Below are 12252 nucleotides of genomic sequence, written 5' to 3'. Positions count from 1 at the left end.
TCCAGTGGCATGGGGTAGCAACCCACAGATCCAGCAGTTGGTGGTATTGGTGGCAAGATTGTGCTGGTGAAGTAGCTGCACGAAAGAGTTGTTCCAAAACTCCTTTCGCCTCTCTCTTAGTTGAGGAGAGAGCGAAATTAGATAATGTTCCTTCATGGTGGTAGGCTGAGCAGTGGTTAGGAATGTTTCGTGAGCAGGTGCGTGTTCTTCCATAATCCAGAGCGTAGTCATGAGGAGAAAACAGAGGAGGATTACGATGAAGAGTGCAATTGTCTTTGAGCTATGGAGTCTGTCTATTCTCGGATTTCTGTAGTGGGTATTTCCTGCTGTCTCCGTCGGCTTCTTATTTGGCGCTTCCATCATCTTCTTATCTGGCGCTTCCATCATCTTCGTCTTCAAGGTGCTCGGTAGTGGGCAGGACCACAGACTTAGTTTTAGCTTCTCTCCAGGTAACCCTTGGTAGTTTGGGTCACCGTTCTGAGATCCTTTAACCTAGTCCGTGGCCTACTTAGCCGAAGCTCCCTCCTTTCGACGCAGGAAATACCCTTCTCGAGATGGCACAGTGGGGTCAGGATGTTTTGAAAGTTCAAGTGTCTCAGTGTCAGGGTAGCAGTTCAACGATGGTCGGTCCTGGTTCAGGAGCTCTTCTTGGGTGTTGACGGTGTCTGTCGTGGCCAGGGCTGGAGAGACCTTTTTGCAGTGATGAGCGTGCAGCCAGTGTTTCTTCCCCTCCACTCGAAGTGCGGTCCGAGTGGTGATCAGCACTTGCCAGGGGCCCGTCCACCGGGGTTCCAAACTCTTTGATCGCTGGAAATTTCGGATCAGCATGAAGTCCCCCGGCTGGATGGCGTGACCCGGACCCCTGGAAGCATCGGGGATGGCCTGCTGCACCTGCTGATGAAGGACAGACAAAGTTTCAGTCAATTTGTACAGATAATCAGACATTAGGACATCCGGAACGTCATGAATGGAAGTTGGTTTCGGGGCAGACCAGACGCTCATGGGTCGACCGAAGACAACTTCGTAAGGGGTTAAGTGATGTCGGGTGGGGGTGGAGCGCATCGATAGCAATGCCAATGGGAGGGCGTCTGGCCATTTCAGGCCCGTCGTAGCCACTATTTTGGCCAGTTTAAGCTTTAGTGTGGCATTGTGTCGTTCGACAAGCCCAGCAGATTGAGGGTGGAAGACTGCGTGGAATTTCTGTTTAATACCCAGCCCATTTAGGATGAGCTGGATAACGTTGGCTACAAAGTGGGGGCCATTATCACTCCATAAAACACGGCAGAGGCCATAACGGGGGAAAAACTCCTTTAACAGAACCTTTGCAGTGGCCATAGCGGTGTTGTCGCGGGTTGGATATGCTTCCACCCACTTGCTAAATGCGCACACCACGACTAGTACATATTTCAGGCCTTGGCATCTGTCTAGCTGGATGTAGTCCATCTGCAGGACTTCAAATGGGTGGTTTGGGACCCCAAATCCCCCCCGGGGTACTACAGTTCCTTTCCCGGGGTTGTGTTGCAGGCATATTAAGCATTGTTGGACCAGGCGTTTGGCGGAATCTGGGATCTTGTCATTGTGCCAAACCCTGGAGACAAGTTCGATCATGGGGGCTGATCCTATGTGGGCAGGGGAGTGTGCCATGGTTAATATGGGAATCAAGTACGAATCAGGTAGCAACCATCTGTTCGTGTCTTTTGTCCGCCAGCAGCCTTCATCGTCTTTCAATCCCACCCGTGTCCATTCAGTCAATTCGTGTTGTGTGCTAGTCGTTTGTATGTCTCTAATTGTGTCCTTGGCGTCAGTCCAGTTTTCTGCTTGTGACCTGGTCACGTACATATGTGTTGTCGTTCTATTTTCAGCTGTCGTTCGGGCGGTGATGTCGGCTAGTGCATTTCCCTGTCCAATAATGTCTGTTACTTTCTTGTGTGCCTGGCATTTGATAACGGCAAGTTTGTTGGGGAGGAGGACAGCTTCGATTAAGGCGGAGACTAAATCCCCGTGCAAAATGGGTGTGCCGTGTGAGGTCAAGTATCCTCTCTCCCTCCAGAGGAGCCCAAAATGGTGAACCACCCCGAAGGCATACTGGCTGTCAGTGTAAATGTTCGCTGTGGTTCCTGTTGCCAGGATGCAGGCTCGCGTTAAAGCGATCAGTTCCGCTGCCTGGGCAGATCGCTGGGTGATGCGGGCTGTTTCTACTACAGTTCGAGCCGTGGTGACTGCATAGGCAGCGGAAGTGGTACCATCGGGGAGTTTGATGCAAGAACCGTCCACCCACAACTCCCCGTCGGGGTCAGGGAAAGCTGTGTCTCTGAGATCGACCCTACTCCTGGTCTGTTCGTCCGTAAGAGTCACGCAGTCATGTACGGGGTGCACATTGGGATCGTTCTCTGGCAAGGGTAACAGAGTTGCTGGGTTCAGTGTGGTGCATCTTTTCAGGGTGATATGGGGGGCAAGCAAGGTCAGTTCGTATCCAGTCAGTCGTGCACTCGTCAGATGTTGCGTCTTGGTTTGGTTCAGGAGGGTGTCGACTGCATGGGGTACCAGTACCGTGAGGGAATTCGAGAGTACAATCCCCTCACTCTGTCGGATAGAGACTGCAGCAGCAGCTACAGCTCGAAGGCAGGCAGGCAAGGCTCTGGCGACAGGGTCAAGAGTGGCAGAGAAGTAAGCGCACGGTCGTTGCTTAGGGCCGATGGCCTGGGTCAGGACAGATAAAGCGCACCCCTCCCTTTCGTGAGTGTAAAGGGAGAAGGGCTTTTTGTAATCAGGGGTACCCAGGACAGGGGCTGAGCAAAGGGCATCTCGCAGTTCTGTGAAGGAAGTTTGACACTCAGGGGTCCAAGGGAGTGGGGAAGGGACGTCTTTGTTTAGCAGAGAAAGCAGTGGTTTTACAACGAGGCTGAAGTTTGGTAACCATTGTCGGCAGAAGGAGGTGAGGCCTAATAGGGAGCGAACCTGCTTCTGGGTTTTAGGGACAGGGGTATCTAGAACGGTTTGGATTCGATCAGGGGTGAGTTTTCTTCCATCTTTGGACAAAAGGTGGCCTAGGTAAGTGACCTGGGGTAGGCAGAATTGCAACTTCTTCTTGGAGACCTTGTGGCCATTTTCCGCAAGGAAGTGCAAGAGTTGAATGGTGGCGGTAACCGCTAGAGGGGTGGTGTCGGCTGCCAAAAGGATGTCATCGACATATTGTACCAACACCACCCCGTCGGGTAACTGGACTTGGTCTAGTTGTCTTTTGAGGGCCTGGCTGTAGATGCTAGGGCTTTCCGTGTAGCCTTGAGGAGCTCGGCAGAACCTATATGAGCGGGCTTTTAGGGTAAAGCCGAAGAGATATCGGCTGTCCGGGTGGATGGGGATGGAGAAGAATGCGTTCTTGAGGTCGATGACGGAAAAGGTGGTGGCAGTGGATGGAATCAAGGTCAGGATGGTGGTGATGTCTGAGACCACAGGGTACTGGGGTACCACCACTTTGTTGATCTCTCGGAGGTCGATGATGAAACGGTATGCTTTCTCATCTCCCTCTCCCTGCTTCTTGATAATGGGCAAGATAGGGCTGTTGCAAACGTTGCTAACCACTTCCTCTACCACTCCTGCGTCTATCAGTGACTGGATAATCATTACCAATGCCTTCTCGCCCTCTGGCGATATCCGATATTGTGGGAGTTTTGGGAGTGTTGCGTCGGGTCGGACAGTAATGTGCACTGGGTCAATTAACATACGCCCTACGTCCGAATCCGCTTTGGCCCACAGATACGGAGGTAGAGTGTCAAGCAGGGACGCGTCAACGTCGGTGATGGAAAACATGTGTCGGGGAGAGCAATGTCTAAGCAGAACGGGGTTGTCGTAAAGAAACACTCGAACTCCATCTTGAGAACACCTAATCGTCGCTCGGAAGTGTTTCAGTAAGTCAAGTCCCATAATGGCGTCAGGGCTATTGGAGGAAAGCAAGAACGTGGTGTCGGTGGTGTTGTTTTCTACGTCAAAGAGAATCGGGGCAGACAAAGGGTTGGTGGAGGGCGTTCCATCGAAACCTGTCGATGTTATGAGTGAGCCAGACAAGGGTGCCCTTGGAATCAGTCGTTTAGATAACGCACTACGTGTTGCGCCAGTGTCTACCAGAAATGGAGACTTGGTACCCAAGACCTTAGCAGTGACATAAGGGCCCTGCTGGTCAACATAGAGCTCGACTGGATCCCTCCCTCGCCCTTGGCTGTCCTATGCGAAGGTGTAAGTGTCGTCATAGTCAGATTGTTGATATTGGTTCTGCCTGGGTCGATCGAACGTATTCGGTCTGCTTGATCTGTCATTAGTCGCGTCATTTGGGGGCCCTCGTTGTTGTCCCCTAGATCTCGGTCCGTTTGTTACGTCCCTGGGGTCTTTGTTTCTGATCATTTCCAGAAGAACTGGGCACTGGGATTTCCAATGGCCAGTCCCTTTGCAGAAAGCGCACTGGTCTTCTCTAAGGTCTGTGCGTCCACTGTAGGAAGTCAGAGTGCGGTCCTGGGGAAATGTAGTCTTAGGGACGTTTGTCTGGTAGTTTCCCCGGTATTGGTCTCGTCCTATAGTCACCCCTTGCAGTTTGGCAATCATCACCCTCTCTTTTAAGTCCTTCTTCTTTTTCTCTGTCGCCCTATCGTTTTCATTTTTCTGATGCTCATAATATTGGGCCATTTGGAGAATCGCTGTAGGTTTGGAGGCTGCCCAACTACTCTTGCTGGCCTGTAGTTTCTGGGAGATTTCCGATGATAGGCCCTTAACATAATTCTGGACAAACAGATGGTGTCCGGTTGCAGTGGTCATGTCCTGGCCGCTGTAATCGGAGAACACCGTTTCAAACCGGGAGAAGTATTCCGATACATCCTCCTGGGGTTTTTGGCGACAGGCTGTTACTATCGACCAGTCCACTTTCTTTTCTGGGATTAGGGTTTTTAATTTCTCTACGATTTTATCTGGGAGGTCTAGAATGGATTTCAACGGCTTTTGTCCTGGTCCCCGTTGTTTGTCCAGGTCATCGAGTTGTGACCAGGTATGTCCAAACAGCTCAAGGTGGTCGACTTTCCGGATTTGCTTCCACACATCAGCTGGTAGACATAACCCGAAGAACAAGTCGATGTCAGCCAGGGTCATGATCGTTGAACCCAGGGCTGTACCCAATTCAGTATAGAAGGCAGTGGGGTTTTTACGTAGGTCGGGTAGAGATTTCCAGAATGTCAGTATCTCTTGCCGGTCCCATGGCTGGTAGACCCAGTTGTATACTACCCTTCCCTTCGCATCTTGGTTGTTTGCATCATCGTGAGTCCCTGTACCCCTAGGAGGAACCCAGTAAGGGGCAGCCTCACGTATCGGCATCATGGTGTTAGATTGCTTGGTTTGTGGTTCGGACACTACGGAGGCTGCGGATTTAGTTCCCGGCTTTTGTTCAGTGAGGTGGCGGAAAACCTCAAGCGTACGCGTAAGGAGGTCCGACACATCACACTCGCCCTCATCCCCGATATCGACCTTCCGGTACAGAGTCCTTAGGCTCTCGGGACCTTTGTCTCGATATCGGTCCTCGTATGCATTCAAGACATGATAACACAGTCGTACGGTAAAATGTCGTCTGTGACTCCCTGTACACGAGCTGAACATATCTGTGATGTACTCTTCATCATCCTTCCTTTCTACCAGTGTCCTTGCTATTTTGTCGATCCCCGCTCGCTCATCTTTGTCTAGTCTGTTTGTTCTTGCAGGGCCAGCCCCTCGAGTCTCATGGTCGTCTAACGTTGTTGTTGATGCGGGTTTTAATACAAGGGGTTCGGCTGGCACAGAGGCCATTGGGGCCGATGCTGTGGCGGTACCTTCGTTTGTACCTGGGGGTGGCGCGTGCTGCGCCAAGGGTTGAGAAGGGGCATATGGAGGGGGCATGTAGATGATAGGAGGACCTAACAGCAAGTCCTCGTTGGCTTGTCGTTTCGAGGGTAAATCAGGGTAGAGCATGGAGGGGGTTCTAACCGGACACTGGCTTGGTGTTTCCATTTCTAGTTTCTGTTTAGCTTTCTCTCTTTCCTTTATCTCTTTTTCTAGTTTCTGAGCAGCTAGGTGGGCTGCTTTTCGCAGCTCTTTTTCCAACCTACTCTCAGTTTTCTTTTTACGTTGTTCAGTTTCTTTTCGCCACATGCCGAAGCTGTCAAGCATAGTAGGTGTTGTCTTGCTTTTACCCAGGGCAGTTTCTAGCGTTTTTATTTTATCATCATCGAAGGATCCTATCAGGGGCCATTGACTTTCTTGACCCCTTTTTGTATATTTATGCCATAGTTTACTATAGGCTATAGCGGTCAATCCATGCTTCATGAACATGTCCTTATTAGGGGTGCCTTCCAGTGGGGCTGGATGGTCCATCTCTAATAAGCGGTCCGGGCTAAACAGGCTACTAATCAGTGGGGAGAAGACAGACATGACGGCTCGTAACGAGGGACTAAAAAGTCAGCACTGCCTATCTTATCACTAGGTGCAAAGACGGGACAGAATATTTCTATTCTACGTTGTTTGCAGGCAGTGAATACCTCATGGATCAAAATAACAAAAGACCAATAAATAACAATGGGGAGAATGAGTAGGTCCGCAAAGATCTGCGTTACCTACCCTTTTCACTATCTGCAAAAAGGGTGGTCTCTTCCCTGTTTGCAGACAGGGAATCTCCAGGAAACAATAGTTTTTCGAACAACAGTTCAGTTTCAAGTGTTTATTGAGTGGGGGAGAAAAAATAAGCACGGCTGCTGCCCTACCTATCCTCCACTGTTTGCAAAGAGAGAGCCCGTTGTTTCTCCGTTTGCAGACAGTGAATCTCAAAATAGATCAAGATAACAAAAGACCGATAAATAACAATGGGGAGAATGAGTAGGTCCGCAAAGATCTGCGTTACCTACCCTTTTCACTATCTGCAAAAAGGGTGGTCTCTTCCCTGTTTGCAGACAGGGAATCTCCAGGAAACAATAGTTTTGCGAACAACAGTTCAGTTTCAAGTGATTATTGAGTGGGGGAGAAAAAATAAGCACGGCTGCTGCCCTACCTATCCTCCACTGCTTGCAAAGAGAGAGACCGTTGTTTCTCCGTTTGCAGACAGTGAATCTCCAAATAAATAAAAAGAGCAATACTAGTATTTTTAAACAAACAAGCAATCAAGCAAATATTTCGCGACTTGTCGTGGTTACACGACCTTACCCGGACCGCATGGACAGTTTCCTGTCTTCCGAATCCAGCGCCCGATCGTCCTCTCTTCTTCGTTATCCTCGCGGCACTCCTGATGGTTCCCAGTCAGGACCGTAGATCACTCGAGAGAGGTCTGTTCGGAACCAGTGAAGTTCGGATGATCGGCTGTCAGACGAGGGTCTATCGGACAGACGCGTTCCCGATCGTTGCAGTCGTTCACTTTGTCGTCAGGACCTCTCCCACTGGATCCATGGGTCGCTGATGGGCCCCACGCTTGGGACGCCAATTGTAGAAACTAATTGGGGGGCACTACCAACCAGAATATAAGATCCTTAAGTATTTGCCCGGCGGTGTCGCCTCTTGAACCCACAAAGAAGTTAAACCATTGAAGAGGCAGGCGCTGGAGACTGGAAGGCAGGAAACAAGGATTTTATTCTCTCCGGAGGAGAACACAACGAAACGGACAGAAGGTATCGTTCTGAGGTGCTCTAACTGCATCCCTGAGGCCTGGCCTCTTATACACACGTTTATCTGTTTATTGCATGTAACACATTTTCGTCGATACTTTGAAGTACGGAAAGACATCCTTAGAATCCCCCCCTTCCCAGCCCGTTCCCACGCAAGATTACAGTGGAAGTCCCCGCCCCGTTCACAATAGGTGATGATCATCGCGCAGCTGGATATTCCGCCGATCCACGGAGTGTGTGGGTTTCGATCGGATCTCGTGGGATGGGGGGGGGGCTTTGATCATCTCGGGGGTCCTTTGAGGAGGGAAGCTTTCTATTGTACGGGGAGGGGCAAGGGATTGGTATCGGCAGAGCTGGGTGTCGGCCTGGGAACGGGGAAGACAAACGGGCACACGGGGAAATGGGGTTTGCATCAAAGGGCCGGGGATCATAAATGGGAAGAGGGGAGGTGTCGCGCTGGGAACAGGACGAGAGTCTGGGGCAGAGCAGCGCTGAAGAGGGGTTTTATGATTCGCGGCAGGTGCAGGCAGGGGGGTTGTCAGTATGCGGGGGATGCCGGCGAAGTTAGGAGTGGGAGAGAGGCGCGCTGGCTCTCGGCGGGAGCAGGGAAGCCATGGTGTTCAAAATGGCGGCTGTTTTACGCGCACAAAAAGGTTAAGGAGAGCAAGAGGGCGCCGATAATGTTGACGGTTTCAGCCTACTTTCAACAAAGCTACATTGGTAATTTGTTACCAAGCAGCTCCCATGTTAACCTTAGGGAGAGATAGCCTTTCAACAGTGGAGACAAAACACACAGTATTTCACTATTAGGACATGCAAAAATACACTACTACTTGTCCTACCTTTTGCATATGTGTCACCCTGCTGATGGGGCTACCTTGGGCCTACCTTAGGAGTGACTTAGATGTAAGAAAAGGGAGAGTGTAGCGCCTGGCAAGTGGTGCACTTGCCAGGTCAACATGGCAGTTAAAAACTACGAGCAGACACTGCAGTGGTAGGTCTGAGACACCTTTGAAAAGCTACTTTTGTGGGCGGCACAAATCAGTGCTGCAGGCCCAGTAGTAGCATTTGATTTACAGGACCTGGGCACACACAGTGCAGTGTACTAGGGACTTAGGGCCAGATGTAGGTAAAACCGATATACCGAGTTCTTAATAGTGAATTTTACCGATTTGTAATTAAGAACTCAGTATTTCAGATGTAGATTAAAAAAAATCGGTAACATTTAGCGATGTAGTAAAAATCGCAGAACAAAATACCGATTCCCTATTACCGAATTGGTATCACTGATTCCTTAATACTGATTCGGTAATTAGCGAAGCCGGTATTTTGAAAAATCACAAATTGGTAAATCAGCCAATCCTGTGCTTCCTGATGACCTCACAACGAGGAAGTGGCCACACCCAATTGAGCTGCACTGATCCTGAAGCTGTTGGAGAGGCAGGAGGCACAACAAACAACACAGGAGCAACATTTCTAAGTTCTTGCTGACACCCCAGACCAGAAATGGACAACCAGGAGAAGCAAAAGGAGACAGGAGAGCGCAAAAGGAAACACAAATTCAGTGAGAGGGAGCTGGAGGTGCTGATAGGAGGTGACAAAGGACCATGATAAGCTGTTTGGCAAAAATTCCCTGCTTGTCCCTGAATCAGAGAAGAGGCAGATATGTATGGCTGGTTATCCAGGAGAGGTTAAATGCCATTGGCGTAACCTAGCGCTCATTTGAAGAACTTAAAAATCGCTGGTATGACCTCACAAAACGTGCAAAAGAGAGCTTGGCTGATAGACTGAAGCAAGCCAAGCAGACAGGTGGTTGGAGATCTACAGCGCCTGTGACAACTGCCTTGGATCTTTTGGTGGATCTTTTGGTGGAGTCCACCCTCCAGCCGGAGATCGTGAGTGGGATTGGAGATGCAGACAGCTCAGCCAGAGCTGGCAACAGGCAAGGTAAGATGCATGCACAGCATGCTGTGCCCCCACTCTCTAACCCCAATCCACAATCCCCAATGAGGCAGTATGATTCCCACTCCAGTACATGTTTTCCTAAAAACCAGCAATGCATCATGGGAGATGTAGTCAGAAGTAACACATATCATAACAATCAGTCAACTGAACCCAAAGGCATGTGACACACATCAGCAATTAGCAAGCAGAGGATAGTCAGTTTGATTTGCAGTCATGAAATTTATTATTACGCCTATGCTGCCAGACAAGTGAGCAAATGTACATTCTGTCTCCACAGGCGAGCCATCGTGCAAGGCTGCTGAAGGGGACACAGGAAAGGCACCCAGGAGAGACAACACACAGGAGGAGGAGGTCTTGTTAGCTGCAGCGCACACACCACCACCACCAGCACCATCACCACCATCACCACCGCCACCACCACCGTCACCGCCACCGCCACCACCACCACCACCACCGAGAGCCAGGAGGCATTGGTGTTCGAGGAGGACAGCATGGGAGGTCAACATTCCACGCTGGCAGAGGATGACAACAGTGCAGGTACACAGTCCCCCACCGAGCACGCCCACTCAGGTGTCAGACGCTGCAGAGCAAGGGCAGCCAGTCCTGTTGCACAGGGCGAGGATCCAAGCGTATACGCCGGTCTCACAGGGAATATGCTCAAGGTAAAGCACCTGCAAGGCAAAGCAATTAGATCAGTGCAACGGCAGGTGGTCCACATGAACAGACACATGCTGGAAATTAAGGAGGGCATAAACAGCACTGTAGATGAGGGCATGAGGGACATGTCAGAGGCAGTGAGGCTGCTGTGCAGCAAACTGTATGAGGATCGTTTGGCGAGGTGCAGGGACCGGCAGAAATTGGACAGATACACTAAGGCGGTGAACTGCCTCTCCACTGCCACTTCTGTGCTCTGCAGGCGCTCGGTGGCCATGCAGGAGGAGATGGCCCACTTCAGTCGTGATGTGGCAAAGGGGGCTGGTCACAGTGACCAGTGCACTGGAAGTGCTCCAAACAAACCAAATAGCCACTACAGGTGCATGGGATGGGGGGGATAGTGAGGAGGCAACTAGCTGCAGGAGCATCACATCCCCCATAAGGAGGCGCAGCGAACGGCACAGCGCTGCCACAGGACAGACCGCCAGTGAGGACAGTGTGCCCAGGGAACGCAGCAGTGCTGCGCGTGGGCGCAGGAAATAATGACAGCCATCACCTGGAATTGTGAAATGGGTGATGTAACCCATTTCACCTTTGGAATGTCCATATAATATTGGCATGGCATGCTGAGGCCTTCATGTTGTGGCGATGTGCTATGCTATTGCCTGAGTTAAGGTTAATAAAACACAGTCACTCAATTACAGTTACTGGCTGTGTCTCCTTACTTACTCAGAAATAGTTGCGTGTGGTCTCAGCCCGTCTGTGTCTCCCATCAGGTGCTGCTGCCACACCTGCTGCGCTGTGCTCTGGCTGTGGACAATCTTCACCCTTGTCCTCAGAATCAGTTAGCGCCACTGCTGTTCCTTTCTTTGTGGCAAGGTTATGCAGCATGGCACATGTTGCTATTATTTTACAGCAGATGATGGGGCGGTACTGACGTGCACCTCCACTTTTGTGGAGGCAGTGGAACCTGCTTTTTAAGAGTCCAAATGTGCGCTCCACAACATTGCGCGTAGATCTATGTGCCACATTGTATCTTCTCTCACTTGGTGTAGATGGGTTGAGATATGGAGCCAGGATAAATGCCCACATGGCATATGCGCTATCACCTGAATGAGAAAGAAAGTGTCATTAATAAAAGTCACCAACACATTCATCCAAGGTATACATGAGGGTGTGTCACAAGCAAGCCGGGCCGACGACGCCTGAAATGGCAGAAACCGGTCCCCGGAAGCTTGTCTCCTTTCTGGTGAAGAATTGGCTTGGTAGTTTGGTCTGCCCTGTTCCCATGATGCACTGGGCCAGGGACAGACTAATTTGCATATAGCCAGGTTCTGAGCTGGGATGGGGCAGTGAGCTAAATAACGGTGATGGATCAAGCCCTGATCTTTGGACTGGGTAAGAGTGGTCTGCTTAATTCAGACACTCTGTTCATCACCACCCCCTTTTCTGAATCATTTTGTCCACCATAAGCGTGGAAGGGTATACTCAGACATGAGTCCCTTTCCCACTGCTCCATCAGGATTCAAGCAAGCCGGGCCGACGACGCCTGAAATGGCAGAAACCGGTCCCCGGAAGCTTGTCTCCTTTCTGGTGAAGAATTGGCTTGGTAGTTTGGTCTGCCCTGTTCCCATGATGCACTGGGCCAGGGACAGACTAATTTGCATATAACCAGGTTCTGAGCTGGGATGGGGCAGTGAGCTAAATAACGGTGATGGATCAAGCCCTGATCTTTGGACTGGGTAAGAGTGGTCTGCTTAATTCAGACACTCTGTTCATCACCACCCCCTTTTCTGAATCATTTTGTCCACCATAAGCGTGGAAGGGTATACTCAGACATGAGTCCCTTGCTCACTGCTCCATCAGGATTCAAGCAAGCCGGGCCGACGACGCCTGAAATGGCAGAAACCGGTCCCCGGAAGCTTGTCTCCTTTCTGGTGAAGAATTGGCTTGGTAGTTTGGTCTGCCCTGT

Source organism: Lissotriton helveticus, chromosome 3_1 (genome assembly GCF_964261635.1).
Source record: "Lissotriton helveticus chromosome 3_1, aLisHel1.1, whole genome shotgun sequence".
NCBI lineage: Eukaryota > Metazoa > Chordata > Amphibia > Caudata > Salamandridae > Lissotriton > Lissotriton helveticus.
Note: the sequence above shows the minus strand (reverse complement) of the source record.